This window comes from Ursus maritimus, unplaced genomic scaffold (genome assembly GCF_017311325.1).
Source record: "Ursus maritimus isolate PB19 unplaced genomic scaffold, ASM1731132v1 scaffold_2, whole genome shotgun sequence".
Lineage (NCBI taxonomy): Eukaryota > Metazoa > Chordata > Mammalia > Carnivora > Ursidae > Ursus > Ursus maritimus.
In genome coordinates, this window is record NW_024424452.1 from 15,706,014 (window position 1) to 15,723,864 (window position 17,851).

The 17,851-nt window shown below is 39.3% G+C and overlaps 1 protein-coding gene across 2 annotated transcripts in view; it reads left to right on the forward strand.

Moving 5' to 3' along the window:
- PSPH (phosphoserine phosphatase) overlaps window positions 1-17,851 on the forward strand; it is a 45,845-nt gene that overhangs the window by 4,606 nt on the left and 23,388 nt on the right. Inside the window, exon 1 of one of the 2 annotated variants that reach the window (XM_008698600.2) lies at window positions 9,111-9,145. The exons of the other annotated variant lie outside the window; for it this stretch is intronic. The gene's annotated coding sequence lies outside the window, so the exon portion shown is untranslated. Of the gene's footprint in view, window positions 1-9,110; window positions 9,146-17,851 lie in introns of those variants that run through there. 2 annotated transcript variants of the gene reach the window in all.

Below are 17,851 nucleotides of genomic sequence, written 5' to 3' on the forward strand. Positions count from 1 at the left end.
TTCCCCAGTACCTGGTCTTGTGCATTTCTTCCATTTGGTTTCTTCCTGAGTTGTGTCCTTTATGATAAACCATAAACCTAAGTGAAGTGATTTCCCAAGTTCTGAGTCAGTCTCAAAAATTTTCAGACCTGAGGAGGGAATTGTGGGAACCCCCAGATTTGCAGCCAAGTCAGACAGAAATGGAGGTAGCATGTAGACCTGGAACTTGTAACTGGTGTCTGAAGTAGAGGCAATCTTCTGGGACTGAGCCGTTCACTGCAGGGTCTGTGCTAATTCCGGGTAGAATTAGAATTGAATTGAGTTGCTGGACACCCAGTTGGTGTTGGAGAATCAAGAAAGTTGGTGTCTGAGGATTGAATGGGTTATTGGTATTTGGAAAGAGCTCACACAGAATCCAGTTTTATTTTTTTCCAAAATAATTCACATTTTCCACCACTAATATGTAATGCAGTTATTAGCAAATGCTACATTCTCATGTATCTGGATCCAGTTTGGACTATGTTACAAGTAGCAACACCGTATTTTATTTACTATGGTTTTACAGTATGGTTCAGAATTTGGTAGAGCTGGATCCTCTTCATCAATCTTTCTTCAGAAATTTTCTGGCTATTTTGCATGCTTGTTTTTCCTAAATGAAATATAGAATTATCTAGTTCTGAAAAATCTGCTCTTTTGACATATGCTTTCAAAAATAAGCATGTATTACTTTTTAAATAAAACACGTGTTTTATAAGTGGGATATTCAAATTAAAGCAGTGGACATACAGATGGCAAAAGCCCAGGGGCTATAGGCATTCTTGACATAAAATTGACAGAATTTTGAAATGTGTACTGTATGGTTATCATTTCTGGTAGACTTCTAGGAGTCTGAAGAGGTCAAAAAAATCCCAGAAGTGGGGCAGGTTTAGAATGGGTAGGTGGAATAATAGTGTTGAGCTGGGGTAATATTTTTTTGTTAGTGGCCATTCGTTCTTTGAGTGTACGTTGTGGCAGAGTACTGCGCTTGGGGTAAACATATGTACATGAAAAGAGAAGGCTCTTTCCTTTAGGGCCTTCCTAGTCTATTAAACAGACATACAATAAGATACACAATATACACGATGTACTGAACAGCCATAATGGTATATTCTGAGTGCCAGGCTACTAGGGAAGACTTCCCAAAGCAAATCTTTTTTTTTTTAACTGTTAAAATATATATTTACTTATTACAAAGATAATACATAATAATCATAGAAAAAGTAGGAAAAACTAATTTTAAATAAATTCATAAACTCCTTCAGAGATAACCATTTGTGATGGTTAATTTTATGTGTCAACTTGGCTGGGCCACATTGGTTCCCAGGTATTTGGTTGAATGTTATTCTGAAAGTTTTGTGAAGGTGTTTTTTGGATGAGATTAACAATTTAAATTGGTGGACTTTGAGTAAAGCAGGTTATTCTACATAATATGGGTGGGCCTCGTTCAATCAGTTGAAGGCCTTAATAGAATAAAGACTATCCCTATAGCAAGAAGGAATTCCGCCAGCAGACTGCCTTTGGATGCAAACTGTAGCTCTTCCCTGGCTCTCCAGTCTGCCAGCCTATGCTGCAGGTTTTCGATTTACCAAGCCTCCACAGTCACATGAGCCAATTCCTTAAAATAAATTTGTCCTTCAATCTCTCTCAAGAGTAGATAATGCCCTCACTATGACGGGTATATAGATGTATACACATCCTGTTGGTTCTGTTTGGAGAATCCTGACTAATACAGATTTTGATACTAAGAGTAGTTCTAAAGGAGCAGAATCTTAAGGATGAATTCTCTGAATTAGTTCTGGGGTTTCTGGAATTGGCTCTCTGATCTGATTAGATTTAAAGACACTAATGATTCTGTTTCTAGTAATAAAGAGAGTAAAAGTAATGATAAAGTCTGTGACATGATATGAAAATAGAAATATGCAAAATATCACTATTGGATATTCCTAATCAAACACTTCTGTGAGGCAAGGAACCGGATTACCACGTATGTGATACCTTCAAATATTTTTGTCAAACTAATGAGTATAATGAGATTGGCTGTTGCTGCTAATGTCACTGAACAAAGTGGGGGGGGAAAGGAGGTGGTCAGGGATTCAGCCCAAGCACTGTATAAATGAATGCTTCTGTGTCTATCCTGAAAGTTATTCCTGTAGCTGCAGAGCTGAGATTGCTGAAGACCAAAACCAGAATCTCATCCTGTTTGTAGCTGAATTATAGAGCGAATTGAAAAGTGAGGGCATTGATGAGGAAGGAATGGGATCCTGATACTTGGAATGGGACGTATGAGAACACCCTGATGAAGTTGGGACATTGGGCCTCTAAATTCTGTTGTACTTTCTTTGCCAGTAGAAGCAGCCTGTCTACCCCTGTCTGAGGAGATACACCCTGCATGGCACTAGGAAACTAATGGTCTCCCCCAAGGCAGTTGCCTTGAAAGTCACTGCTGATTCTCTTCAGAACCCACCCCCACCACTCCTCTTTGCTTCTAGAACTATAACTAGACTAACATCCTAGTAGCCCCTGGAAGCACAAGTAATTATATGAAGAAGTGGCCCAAATACCCACAGTTCCAACTCCTGCTATCCTACCTTCTCTCTCCCAGGCTGCACCTGTGGCCTTATAGGAAGTTCCCTGTGATCAGGTGACAGAGGAAGAGAAAACTGGGTCCTGCTTTACGAATGGTTCTGCAGGGTATGCAGGCACCCCCCCAAAAGTAGGCAGCTATGTATATCCATGAAAGGCAGTGATAAAGGGAGATCCTCTCAATGGGCAGAACTTAAGGCAGTGCATCTGGTTATTCATTTTGCTTGGAAGGAGAAATGCCCTGATGAGTGATTATGTACCAATTCAGGGGCTGTGGCCAATGGTTTGGCTGGATGGTCAGTGACTTGGAAGGAACATGATTAGAAAATTGGTGACAAGGAAGTCTGGGAAAGAGATACATAGATTGACTTCTCTGAATGGGTGAAAAACATGAATATATTTATGTCCTATATAAATGCTCACCAAAGGGTGACCTCAGCAGAGGATGATTTTAATAAGTGGATAGCAGTTGGCCTCTTCAAGCCACCATTGTCCTTGCCCAGTGAGTTTACTTTAAAAGTGGCCACGGTGGCAGGATGAGGTTATGATGGAATCAACAACATGGACTTCCATTCACCAAGGCTGACCTGGCTATAGCCACTGCCAAGTGCCCAGTCTGCTAGCTGCCGAGACCAACACAGAGTCTCTGATGATGAGCCAGCTACCTGATGACAGGTTGATTACACTGAACCACTTCTGTCATGGAAGAGGCAACAGTTTGTGTTTATTGGAACTGACACTTAACTCTGGACATGGATTTGCCTTCCTTGCACACAACGCTTCTGCCCAAACTACCATCCGGGGACTCACAGAATGCCTTATCCACCATCATGGTATTCCACACAGCATTGCTTCTGGTGAAAGAACTCACGTTATAGCAAAATGAGCTTGGCAATGGGCCCGTGCTCATGGAATTCACAGGTCTTACAATGTTCCCCACCATCCCGAAGTAGCTGGTTTGACAGAATGGTGGAATGGCCTTTCAGACTCAGTTACAGTGTCAGCCAGGTGGCAGTACCTAGTGGAGCTGGGAGAAAGGTTCTCCAGGAAGCATATATGCTCTGAAACAGTGTCCAAGATATGGTGCTGTTTTTCTCATAGCAAGCATTCACCGGTCTAGGAATCAAGGGGTGGAAATGGCAATGGCAACCCTAGTAACCCAGTAAAATTTTTGCTACTTATTCCTACAGCCTTATGCTCTACTAGCCTACTGGTCTTAGTTCTAAAGGGAGACATCCTTCTAACAGGAGACACAGTAATAATTCCAATGAATTGGAAATTAAGACTGTTACTTGACCACTTTGGACTCCTCATGCCCTTGAATCAGCAAATTTGTCTTTTAGCAAAACTAAGAGTTTGTTTTTGTTTTTGTCGTGTGGAGACATTTTTATTTATATGTGGTCAGACTTACTAATGTTTTTGTAAATTTGAGTACTCATTAAAAGGACCTCCTTTACTGCAAAAGTAAGTTTATTTCCCCCTATATCACTCATAATTTTTGCTTTATGAGTGTGATATTTATACAACATAGTTGCTGATACTTATAACTTTTCTCTTCATTGTGAATTATAACTGTAAGCAGTATTTCTCATTTAAAATTTTTGGCCTCCACCTCATCTTCCTTTACAATTATTACTCCTTTCTTTTATTTGCCCTTGACTAGCAGATCTTCAGTCATCCTATTTCAATCTTCTTTTTTTTTTTTAAAGATTTTATTTATTTATTTGACAGAGATAGAGACAGCGAGAGAGGGAACACAAGCAGGGGGAGTGGGAGAGGAAGAAGCAGGCTCCCAGCAGAGGAGCCTGATGTGGGGCTCAATCCCATAACGCCGGGATCATGCCCTGAGCCGAAGGCAGACGCTTAACGACTGTGCCACCCAGGCGCCCCAGCCTATTTCAATCTTCTGAATCACTTTTAGGTGAGCCTCAATAATGCAGCATACAGTTTGGTTTCATTTTTAGATGCAATCTGAAAATTTTTTTTGAAGAATTTCTTCCTTCCTTCCTTCCTTCCTTCCTTCCTTCCTTCCTTCCTTCCTCCTTCCTTCCTTCCTTCCTTCCTTCCTTCCTTCCTTCCTTCCTCCTTTCCTTCCTTCCTTCCTTCCTTCCTTCCTTCCTTCCTTCCTTCCTTCTTTCTTTTCTTTTCTTTTCTTTTCTTTTCTTTTCTTTTCTTTTCTTTTCTTTTCTTTTCTTTTCTTTTCTTTTCTTTTCTTTTCTTTTCTTTTCTTTTCTTTTCTTTTCTTTTCTTTTCTTTTCTTTTCTTTTCTTTTCTTTTCTTTTCTTTTCTTTTCTTTTCTTTTCTTTTCTTTTCTTTTCTTTTCTTTTCTTTTTTCTTTCTTTCTCTCCTGCCTTCCTTATAAATACCAGGGGTATTTACCTAGTAGTGAAATTACTGGGTCATAGGTAGCTCTATTTTTAACTTCTTGAGGAACCTCCATACTGTTTTCCAGAGGGGCATTCCCAGCAACAGTGTAAGAGGGTTTCCCCTTCTCTGCATCCTCACCAGCATCCGTTGTTTCCTGGGTTGTTAATTTTAGCCATTCTGACCTATGTGAGGTGGTATCTCATTGTGGTTTTGATTTGTATTTCCTTGATGCTGAGTAATGTTGAGCATTTTTTCATGTATCTGTTGGCCATTTGTATGTCTTCTTTGGAGAAATGTCTATTCATGTCTTCTGCCCATTTCTTGACTGGACTTTTTTTTGGGGGGGTATTGAGTTTGATGAGTTCTTTATAGATTTTGGATATTAACCGTTTATCTGATATGTCATTCGCGAATATCTTTTCCCATTCTGTAGGTTGACTTTTAGTATTGTCAATTGTTTCCCTAGATGTACGAAAGCTTTTTAGCCTGATGAAGTCCCAATAGTTCATTTTTGCTTTTGGTTCCCTTACCTCTGGAGAGATGTCTAACAGGAAGTTGCTGCAGCTGGGGTCAAAGAGGTTACTTCCTGTGTTCTCCTCTAGGATTTTGATGGATTCTGTCTCACATTTAGGTCTTTCATCCATTTTGAATTTATTTTTGTGTATGGTGTAAGAAAGTGGTCCAGTTTCATTCTTCTGCACATGGCTGTCCAATTTTCCCAACACCATTTGTTGAAGACACTATCTTTTTCCGTTGGATATTCTTTCCTGTTTTGTCAAAGATTAGTAGATATAGAGGTGCGGGTCCATTTTTGGGTTCTCCATTCTGTTCCATTGATCTGTGTCTGTTTTTGTGCCCATACTATACTGTCTTGATGATTACAGCTTTGTAATAGAGCTTGAAGTCCGGCATTGTGATGCCACCAGCTTTGGTTTTCTTTTTCAACATTCCTTTGGCTATTCAGAGTCTTTTCTGTTTCCATACAAATTTTAGGGTTCTCTGTTCCATTTCTGTGAAAGAAATTCATGGTATTTTGATAGGGATTGCATTGAATGTGTAGATTTCTTTGGGTAACATAGACATTTTAACAATATTTGTTCTTCCAACCCATGCAAATGGAATCTTTTTCCATGTCTTTGTGTCTTCCTCAAATTCTTTCATAAGTGTTCTATGTTTTTCAGAGTACAGATCCTTTACCTCTTTAGTTAGGTTTATTCCTAGGTATCTTATGGTTTCTGGTGCAATTGTAAATGGGATTGATTCCTTGATTTCTCTTTCTGTTGCTTCGTTGTTAGTGTTTAGAAATGCAACAGACTTCTTTTTTTTTTTTTAAGATTTTATTTATTTATTCAACAGAGAGAGAGACAGCCGGCGAGAGAGGGAACACAAGCAGGGGGAGTGGGAGAGGAAGAAGCAGGCTCCTAGCGGAGGAGCCTGATGTGGGGCTCGATCCCAGAATGCTGGGATCATGCCCTGAGCCGAAGGCAGACACTTAACGGCTGTGCCACCCAGGCGCCCCTAGAAATGCAACAGACTTCTGTACATTGATTTTATATCCTGCAACTTTGCTGAATTCCTGTATCAGTTCTAGCACTTTTTTGGTGGAGTCTTTTGGGTTTTCTACATTTCCTGTTGTTGTCTGTGAAGAGTGGAAGTTTGACTCCTTCTTTGCCAATTTGAATGCCTTTTATTTCTTTTTGTTGTCTGATTGCTGAGGCTAGGACTTCCAGCACTATGTTGAACAACAGTGGTGAGAGAGTTGACATCCTTATCATGTTCCTGACCTTAGGGGAAAAGCTCTCAGTTTTTCCCCACTGAGGATGATATTTGCTGTGAGTCTTTCATATATGGCTTTTCTGATGTTCCCTCTATCCCTACATTATGGAGGGTTTTTATCAAGAAAGGGTGCTGTACTTTGTCAAATGCTTTTTCTGTATCTGTTGAAGGATCGTATGGTTCTTATCCTTTCTCTTTTATTAATGTGGTGTATAACATTGATTGATTTGTGGATGTTGAACCCCCCCCCCTGCTGCCCAGGAATAAATCCCACTTGGTCATGTGAATAATCCTTTTAATGGACTGTTGGATTCTATTAGCTAGTATCTTGTTGAGAATTTTTGCATTCATGTTCATCAGGGATATTGGTCTGTAATTCCCCTTTATGGTGGGATCTTTGTCTGGTTTTGGGATCAAGGTAATGCTGGCCTCATAGAATGAGTTGGGAAATTTTCCTTCCATTTCTATTTTTGGAAACAGTTTCAGAAGAGTAGGTATTAATTCTTCTTTAAATGTTTGGTAGACTTCAGTTGGGAAGCCATCCAGTCCTGGACTCTTGTTTTTTGGGAGAGTTTTGATTACTGCTTCAGTATCTTTGCTGGTTATGGGTCTGTTCAGGTTTTCTGTTTCTTCCTGTTTCAGTTTTGGTAGTTTTTATGTTTCTAGGAATGCATCCATTTCCCCCAGATTGCCTGATTTGTTGGCATATAATTGCTCACAATATTTTATTACAATTGTTTGTGTTTCTTCAATGTTGGTTGTGATCTCTCCTCTTTCATTCATGATTTTATTTATTTAGGTCCTTTCTCTTTTCTTCTTGATAAGTCTGACTAGGGGTTTATCAATCTTTTTAATTCTTTTAAAGAACCAGCTCCTAGTTTTGTTGATCTGTTGTACTGTTTTTTTTTTTTTTTATTTCTATATCATTGATTTCTGCTCCAATCTTTATTATTTCTCTTCTCCTGCTGGATTCTGGCTTTATTTGCGGTTCCGCCTCCTCCTTTAGGTGTAAGTTTGGGTTGTGTATTTGAGACTTTTCTTGCTTCCTGAGGAAGGCTTGTATTGCTATATACTTCCCTCTTAGGACTGCCTTTGCTGCATCCCAAAGGGTTTGAACTGTCGTGTTTTCATTTCCATTTCCTTCCACGTATTTTTTCAATTCTTCTTTCATTTTCTTCTTGATCCATTCATTCTTTAGTAGGATATTCTTTAACTTCCATGTATTTGTGGTCCTTCCAAATCTCTTATGGTTGATTGCCAGTTTCATAGCATTGTGGTCTGAAAATATGCATGGTATGATCTCAACCTTTTTGTTCTGATTTTTTTTTTTTAAAGATTTTATTTATTTATTTGACAGAGAGACAGCCAGCGAGAGAGGGAACACAAGCAGGGGGAGTGGGAGTGGAAGAAGCAGGCTCCCAGTGGAGGAGCCTGATGTGGGACTCGATCCTGGAATGCCAGAATCACGCCCTGAGCTGAAGGCAGACGCTTAACGACTGCGCTACCCAGGCGCCCCTGTTCTGATTTTTGACCCAGTATGTGATCTATTCTGGAGAATGTTCCATGTGTACTTGGAAAGAATGTGTGTTCTGCTGCTTTAGGATGGAAATGCTCAGAATATATCTGTTAAGTCCATCTGGTCCAGTGTGTCATTCAGAGCTGTTGTTCTGGAGCACCTGGGTGGCTCAGTTGGTTAAGTGTCTGCCTTTGGCTCAGGTCATGATCCCAGGGTCTTGGAATCAAGTCCCAAATTGGACTCCCTCCTCAGTGGGGAGCCTGCTTCTCCCTCTGCCCCTTCCCCTGCTCATGCTCTCTCTAGCTTTCTCTTCTGTACTCTCTCTCTCACAAAGAAAAGTAAAAAATCTTTTAAAAAAATTAAATTTGCAAAAAACCCACAAAAAAACCCAACAACAAAAAAGAAAGCAAAGCCCTTGTTTCCTTGTTGATCTTCTGCTTAGATGAGATGTCCATTGCTGTGAGTGGGGTGTTAAAATCCCCTACTCTTCCTGTATTATTATCAATGAGTTTCTTTAAATTTGTTTTTTTTTTTAAGATTTTATTTATTTATTTGACAGAGAGAGAGACAGCCAGCGAGAGAGGGAACACAAGCAGGGGGAGTGGGAGAGGAAGAAGCAGGCTCATAGCGGAGGAGCCTGATGTGGGGCTCGATCCCCTAACGCTGGGATCACGCCCTGAGCCGAAGGCAGACGCTTAACCGCTGTGCCACCCAGGCGCCCCTAAATTTGTTATTTTTTAAAACTCTTTTTAAAAAGAGTTCATTTATTTGACAGACAGCAGCAGAGGGAGAGGGAGAAGCAGACTCCCCATGGAGCAGGAAGCCTGATGCGGAACCTGAACCAAAGGCAGATGCTTAACCAACTGAGCCACCCTGGCACCCTCTGTAAGTTCGTTACTAATTGATTTATATATTTGGCCACTCTCAAGTTAGGTGCATAAATATTTACGTTGTTAGATCTTGTTGGATAGAGCCCTTTATTATGATATGGTGTCCTTCATCTCTTATTATAGTCTTTGGTTTAAAATCTAGTTTGTTTGATATAAGGATAGCCACCCCAGCTTTCTTTTGATGTGCATTAGCATGACAGATGGTTCTCCACCTCCTCACTTTCAGTCTAGAGGTGTCTTTGGGTCTAAAATGAGTTTCTTGTAAGCAGCGTATCAATGTGTCATGTTTTTGTTTTTGTTTTCTTTCTGATACCCTGTGTCTTTTGATTGGAGCATTTAGTCCATTTACATTCAGAGTAATTATTGAAAGATATTAATTTAGTGCCATTGTATTACCTGTAAAGTTGCTGTTCCTGTAGATTGTCTCTGCTTCTTTCTGGTCTTTGTTACTTTTGGCCTCTTTTCTCTCAATTGGTCCCCTTTAATATTTCTTGCAGGGCTGGTTTAGTGTTCACGAATTCCTTTAGTTTTCGTTTGTCTTGGAAACTATCACTCTTTATATTCTGAATGACAGCCTTGCTGGATAAAGTATTCTTGGCTGCATATTTTTCCCATTTAGCACATTGAATATATCATGTCAGTCCTTTCTGGCCTGCCAGGTCTCTGTGGACAGGCCTACTGCCAGCCTTATGTGCCTATTTGTAGGTTAAGTACCTTTTGTCCCAAACTGCTTTCAGGATTTTCTCTATATCTTTGTAATTTGCAAGTTTCACTACGTCAAGTTGTTGACCAATTTTTGTTGGAGTTCTCTGTGCTTCTTGGACTTGAATGCCTCTTTCCTTCCCCAGATTAGGGAAGTTTCCAGCTACAATTTGTTCAAACGAACCTTCTGTCCCTTTTCCCCACTCTTCTTCTGGGACTCCTATATTATGGATATTATTTTGCTTTATGGGATCACTAAGTTCCCTAGGTCTACCTTCATGATCTAATAGTTTTCTTTCCCTCTTCTTTTCAGCTTCATTATTTTCCATAGTTTTTCCTTCTATATCACTGGTTCACACGTCTGCTCATTCATCCTCATTTTTGTGGTCTCCAATTGGGACTTCATCTCAGTTATAGCATTTTTACTTTTGGCCTGACTAGATTTTAGTTCTTATGTTTCTACAGTAAGGGATTCTCTAGCGTCTTCTGTGCTTTTTTCAAGCCTGGCTGGTATCTTTGTAATGTTGTTTTAAATTCTAGTTTGAATATCTTACTTCTAGCCATATTGATTAAATCCCTGGCCGTGAGTACTACCGCCTATTCTTTCTTTTGGGGTAAATTTCTCCATCTCATCATTTTGTCCAGGAAAGAAAAAAGAAAAAGAAAAAAACAACAAAAACATCAACAACAACAATAACAGAAACAAAAAAACAAACAAAAAACTAGATCCTGGGTGTGTTTTGGTCTGCTTATTAAAAGAAACTCGATCCCAAAATAAGAAAGAAAGAAAAACATATATATGTAAAAATAAAATACTGTGAAAGGAAACTAAAAATACATATACAAAATATATATAAAATAAAAATTGAGAAAGAATTTTAAAAAGAATTGAAAAAATAAAATAACTGAAAGAGTAATACTAAAAGACTAAAGAATAAAAATACAAAGAATGCTAGATACTGTTTTCCCCTAGAGCTGAAGCTTTGTAGCCCTCTATAATCAGTAAACTTGGTGTGAGTGAGTTGTTTGTGGTGGTCTTCTGGGGGAGGGGCCTGTTGCATGGTCTCAGGTGGACTTGCACTAGTGGAAATGTGCATCCGGTGCACACGGAGGCAGGGCTCTGTGTAAGCAGTTCAGGGGTCCACTAGGTGGTGGTGTTTTGCTCCCTGAAGGCTTTCAGCACTGCGGGGCAGGATGAATATCTCCTTATCCAGCTGTCTGGCCCCAGAGCTGAAAATGTGCATCCCCAACTCTTCGGTGAGCCCTCACAGAAGAGGAATCAATCAGTCTTGTCTGCACAGTTTCTGTCAGAACTCTGTGTTCACCCTGCCTGTGTCTGAGCGTTTTTATCCCAAGCATGCACTGGGTTCCAAACTTTTAGGGACTCCTGTGGTGCAGACCCACACTGTTCCTCCCAGGGAAGGTCTCGCCACCTTGCTGCTTTTTGCTGGGCCCGTCCCATGAAAGTGGTCACAAGGCCATGCAGCGGTTCGCAGTTCGTGACAACACGGAGCAGACAACTGGCATCTAGACTCACTGTTCTCAGCGGGCTTTCGTGTTCCTATGCCTGGGAACTGTTGGGCGCTCAGGCACCACGGTTCTTGGGAACCTGGGGATACTCAGACCATGCTGTCACACCTGGATTCCACCCCGCTTCCCCACCTGAGCACGTTTATGCCAGGCACGACCTCCACTGTAACCGACTTCTAAAGGTTCCAATGCTGTGCTCCACTGCGTATGATCCTTTGGGGTAGTCTCCTTAGGCAGGCTCTCTCCTTGCCGCCATAGCCTTAGCTGTATCACACCGGATTCAAGTCTCCACACCTCCTACCTCCCAAGTTAGTGGTGGCTTTTCTACCAATAGACTTGCAGCGTTTGTTTTCTCAGACTTCAGATTGATTTTTTGGGTGTTCAGAATGATTTGAGGGGGCGCCTGGGTGGCACAGCGGTTAAGCGTCTGCCTTTGGCTCAGGGTGTGATCCCGGCGTGATGGGATCGAGCCCACGTCAGGCTCCTCCGCTATGCGCCTGCTTCTTCCTCTCCCACTCCCCCTGCTTGTGTTCCCTCTCTCGCTGGCTGTCTCTATCTCTGTCGAATAAATAAATAAAAATCTTTAAAAAAAAAAAAAAGAATGATTTGATAACTATCTAGCTGTATTCAAGGGATGAGACAAACTTAGGGTCCCCCTACTGCTCTGCCATCGTAACTCCTCTCTTGAAGAGATCTTCAGATCCACGAGAACTAGATGGTTCTCCAGACTGCATCTCTCCCAACTTTCCCCTTTCATTGCTCTGGGCCTGATTCAGAGACCGTTATCTCCGGCGAGGGCAACTACGCTTGCTTTCAAACAGCATTTAGAAGTGAGGACCATGCTATGGTTCATCTTGATAGGATGAGTGTCCTGCAGATGCTGGACAGATCGGGGAGGCCTTGGCATGGAGCTATGACCCTAGGTCCAGGAGAGGGAGGAGCTGAAGAATGATCTTAAGGACAATGAGCTGATGTAAGCACAGCCACTGCCTCCCACCAACAAGGTGAGCAGGAAGCTGTTGATGGTTTCTTCCACTGTGTCTCTCCTTATTTTTAAATCCAATAGCTGTTATTTATGTATCTTTAAATACTTGTTTTATTCTCAAGTTTTGGTTATTTTCTTTGGGAAATTCAGCTGTGCTTTTGCTGCATCTCCCTTGCCCGTTTTCTATACCTGTTATTTTCTCTCTCATTCTCTTTCATTATTTTATATACTTTGCTTAATTCTCTTTCATTATATATTGTTTGCTTTGCTCATTTTTATCCTGTGTATTGGTAAATGTGTTTTTCATAGTATCTATTTTTCTTTCTCTTCTTTTTTAGTGTCATCTTTATTTCTCGATTTTTCCCCCTTTGACTTTTTCCCTAGATTTTATGTTTTGTCTTATGTCTTCCTCTTCTCTTGTCATCTCTTCCCTGAATTCCTGCCTTTGTGTTTTTGTTTGGATGGAGGCAATTCACTGTGTTTTTAATATCAAGACAGAATGTATAATCAATCTTAGTTTTCGTCTTTTCTGTGACTAACAGTTTTCTGGTGTGTACTTTTATCTGTAGGTAAGATATGCTGCCCTTTTCTACCATTCTTATGTGGTAATGTTATATGAAAAGTTGTATTAGTTTGTATAACAAAAAACCACAGACTGGATGGCTTAAACAACAGAAATGTATTTTCTCACTGTTCTGCAAGCTAGAAGTCCAAGATCAAGGTGTCAGCAGGTTTGGTTTCTTCCAAGGCCTCTCTTTGGCTTGTAGATGGCTGCTTTCTCACTGGGGCCTCATAGAGTCTTTGTTCTGTATGTACTCATATTTCTGGTGTCTCTCCATGCATCTGACTTTCCTCTTTGTATTAGGATCCCAGCTGGATTGGATTAGGGTGCAATCTAAAGACCTCATTTTAACTTAATCATCTCTTTGAGACCCTTATCTCCAACTGGTTTCACATTCTGAAGTACTAGAGGTTAGAACTTAAGCGTATGAATTTTGGGGGTACACAATTTTAACTTGTCGCAAAGGTATTTGTCACTTTGTTCTCCTTTGTTTTATTTTTAATCCATGTTTAAATGAGTTGTGTTTTCTAGGACCCACGATTTTCAGGGATCTCCTGTGGAGGAAGGGCAAGAGGGGCCAAGGTAGTTTTCCAGGCTGAAAACAGTGCCGGAGGTTTTAGCTGCCACAGTCCGAGCGTCTCATTCAATGTGGCTTCTCTTTACAGTTTTTGTGTAGCCCGTCTTCCTTTGCTTCTTTGTTCTGAACTGGCCCAGTAGGGCTTCTGCTGTCATACCTGTGCTCTCTGGCATCGTCACCTGTCATTGCACCCAGGAAACATAGCGCCTGCATTTGAGGTGAGCTGTTTATCTACTTTCTGAGATTTACCATATTTGGTTTCCAAGACATTCTTGTGGATACTCTGTACCTTCTCTGTCTACTGTGTTCCTTGTAGCTTCAGCGCAACCTCACTTCTTACCTCTGTGTGTGCTCTGGTTGTTTTGAACAACAAGTTTTTTCATTTTCATGTGAACTTCTCATCCTCAGGGAATCTACTTTCTGGCGTTTTCTGGGATCTGCTGCTGCTGGTTCCCTTAAACACTTCCGAGTGCCATTTCCCATGCAGTTGCTGCCCAATCTCAGCTGCTCTTCGCAGCCCTTACTCAGGTCCTGGAGTCTCCAGTTGCTTTTCATCCCCTAGTATTGTGGAATACAGGATTTTCATGTCCCCCTCAACCATCTCTCTGTTGCTTTGTAGAATTTCTAGGAGGGGGAGAGGGAAGATTCAGTCACGAATTACTGCACTTTTTATATTGTAATCACATTGCTTTGTAATGTAAATTTTCCTATTTTTCTCCATTATAAGGATAGCTTTATGTTTTCCCTAATGACAAACATAATACATAATGCATAACCATGTAGGAAATTCAACTAATACAAAAAGAGTACGAGGAAGAGTGAAGATCATCGAGAGGCAGCCATTCAGCATTTTGGTAAACATTTCAAATATCTTTCAGTTACAGTTTTTTGGCTCGGTAGCTCATTTCTTTTTAGCATTGAGTAATTAATATTTTGTCTGCGTGTACTGCACACATTTTATTTATCCATTCACCCATTTATTTTTTTTATTTTGATTTTTTTAAAGTAAGCTTTATACCCAGTGCATGACCAGGTGCACCCCTATCCAGTCACCTATTGAAGGACATCTTGGTTGCTTCCAAGTTTTGGCAATTATGAATAAAACTGCTATAAACATCCATGTGCAGATTTTTGTGTGGACATAAATTTTTAACTCATTTGGGTAAATACCAGGGAGTCCAATTGCTAGATTGTATGATGAGAGCATGTTTAGTTTTTCAAGAAACTGCCAAACTGTCTTCTAAAATAGCTGTACCGTTTTGCATTTCTCCCAGCAATGAATGAAACTTACTGCGCTTCCACACCTGTGCAACATTTGATGTTGTAAGTGTTCGAATCTTTCTAATAGATGTTTACTGGTATCTCATTGTTGTAATTTGCATTTGCCTGATAATATATGATGTGCAGCATCTTTTCATATGCTTTTTTGTCATCTGTATATTTTCTTTGGTGAGATGTCTGTTAAGATCTTTGGCCCACTTTTAAATTTATTTTTGGCCTATTTTTAAATTGGATTGTTTGCTTTCTTATTGTTGATTCTTAGGAATTCTTTGTATATTTTGGATAACAGCCCTTTACCTGATATATCTTTTGCAAATATTTTCTCCTACTCTGTGGTTTGTCTTCTCATTCCCTTGACATTGTCTTTCACAGAGTAGAAGTTTTTAATCTTCATGATATCCAGTTCATTAAGTATTTCATGGATTATGCCTTTGGTATTGTATCTAAATAGTCATTGCCATACTTAAGATCATGGAGGTTTTCTCTTATGTTATCTTCTTTCTTTCTTTTTTTCTTTTTTAAAAATATTTTGTTTATTTATTTGACAGAGAGAGTGAGAGCATAAGCAGAGGGAGCAGCAGAGGGAGAAGGGGGAAGCAGACTCCTCGCTGAGCAAGGAGCCCTGTGTGAGGGTCAATCCCAGGACCCTGGGGTCATGACCTGAGCTGAAGGCAGATGCTTAAGCCACTGAGCCACGCAGGCGCCCCTCTTATGTTGTCTTCTAGAGTGTTACAGCTGTGCATTTTACATTTAGGTCTGTGATCCATTTCGAGTTAACTTTTGTGACGGGTATAAGGCCTGTATCCAGATTCATTTCTTTTTGCATGTGGATTCATGTTGTTCCAGCACCATTTGTTGAAAAGACTGTCCTTGTTCCAAGTATTGCCTTAGCTCCTTGGTTGAGGATCAGTTGACTGTATTAATGTGGGTCTATTTCTGGGCTCTCTATTCTTTTCCACTGATCTATTTCTCTATTCTTTCACCAATGCCACACTGTCTTGGTTATTGTAGTTTTATATAAGGCTTAAAGTCTTAAAGCAGTCCTACTACTTTGTTCTTTTCCTTCAGTATCGTATTGGCTATTCTGGTCTTTTGGTTCTTCATAGAAACTTTAGAATCAGTTAGTTTATACCCACAAAATAACATGGTAGGATTTGGAGTGGTATTGCACTGAATCTATAAATACGTTGGGAAGGACTGACACGTTGACAATAGTGAGTCTTCGTGTCTGTGAATGTGGAATATTTCTCCATTTATTTAGTACTTCTTTGATTTTATGTATCAGTTTTGTAGTTCTGCTCACGTGGATCTTGTACATATTTTGGTAGATTAATACCTAAGTATTTCATTTTGGGGGAGTGTTAATGTAAATGGCATTTTTTAAAATTTCAAATTCTCCTTGTTCATGGCTAGTATATAGGCAAGAGATGACTTTTGTATATTAACCTTGTATCCAGCAACCTTGCGATAACTACTTACTAGTTCGGTTTTTTAGCTGTTGATTTTTGTCAGATTTTCTATTAGATGAGCATGTCATTTCTAAACAAAGACAGTTTTATTTCTTCCTTTCTGGTCAGTATACATTTTATATCCTTTTCTTGTTTTATTGCATTAGTTAGGACTTCTAGTACAATGTTGAAAAGGAGTGGCGAGCAGTAACGTCCTTGCCTTGTTCTGATCTTAATAGGAAAGCTGGTTTCTCACACCGTTAAGTATAATGTCAAATGTAGGGTTTTTGGGGGTTGTTTGTTTGTTTTTTGGTTTTTTGTAGGTATTCTTTATCAAATTGTGGAAGTTCTCTTTTATTCTAGTTTATGGAGAATTTTTATCATGAATGAGTATTGTATTTTTGTTGAATGCTTTCTCTACATCTGTTGAAATGATCATGTGATTTTTTTTTTTTTAGCCTGTTGATGTGATGATTGTATTAAGTGATTTTCAAATGTTGAGCTAGCCTGGTATACCTTGGATAAACCCCACTTGGTTGTAGTATATAATTCTTTTTATATGTTGTTGGGTTTGATTTGCTAATATTTTGTTGAGAATTTTTGCATCTGTGTCCATGAGAGATATTGTTCTATAGTTGTCTTTTCTTGTAATGCCTTTGTTTTTTGATATTAGGGTAATACTTGCCTCATAGAATGAGTGGAAGTAAATATTCCCACTTCTTCTATCCTCTGAAAGAGAGTGCAGTGAATTGGTATAATTTCTTCTCTAGATATTTGGTAGAATTCACCAGTTATCCCATTTGGGCCTGGTCTTTGGTTTTAGAAGATTATCAGTTATTGACTCAATTTCCTTAATAGATATTGGCCTATTCAAATTGTTTTCTGGTGTGAGTTTTGCTATATGTGTTTTTCTAGGAATTGGTCAATTTCATCTAGTTATCAAATCTGTGTTTATAGAGTTGTTCGTTTATATATATATATACATATATATGTATATCAGTTGTGTTTTCATTTTCATTTATTTCAAAACATTAAAAAATTCTCTTGTGAGTTCTTCTTTGACCCATGTATTGTTTAGAAGTGTGTTGTTTAATTGCCATATTTTTGGGGATTCCAATTATCTTTCTGTCATTGATTTCTAGTTTAATATCACTGTGGTCTGAAAGCAGACATTGTATGATTTCTATTATTTCATATTTGTTAAGGTACATTTTATGGTGCAGAATGTGGTCTATCTTGGTGAATTTACATGTGAACTTAAGAATGTTCTGCTGTTTTTGGGTGAAATAGTCTATAGGTGTCAATTGTATCTAATGGATTGAGGGTATTATTGAATTTAACTATGTCCTTATGTAACTTATTTTTTCATTTAGTAAATATCATGAACATTTTTATCAGTGGGTGTATCCTATACACATAGCTATGGGTGACCATGTATTCTATACAGCATTATTTCATTAACCATGAAATATATGATTTATTTAATCATTCTTTTTGGAACTTCGGATATAATTCAGTAGTGCTAAGTATATTCACATTGTTGTGGGTAATAGATATACAAAATTTTTCATTTTGTAGATCTGAAATTCTCTACTCATTGAACAACTATAAAGCAT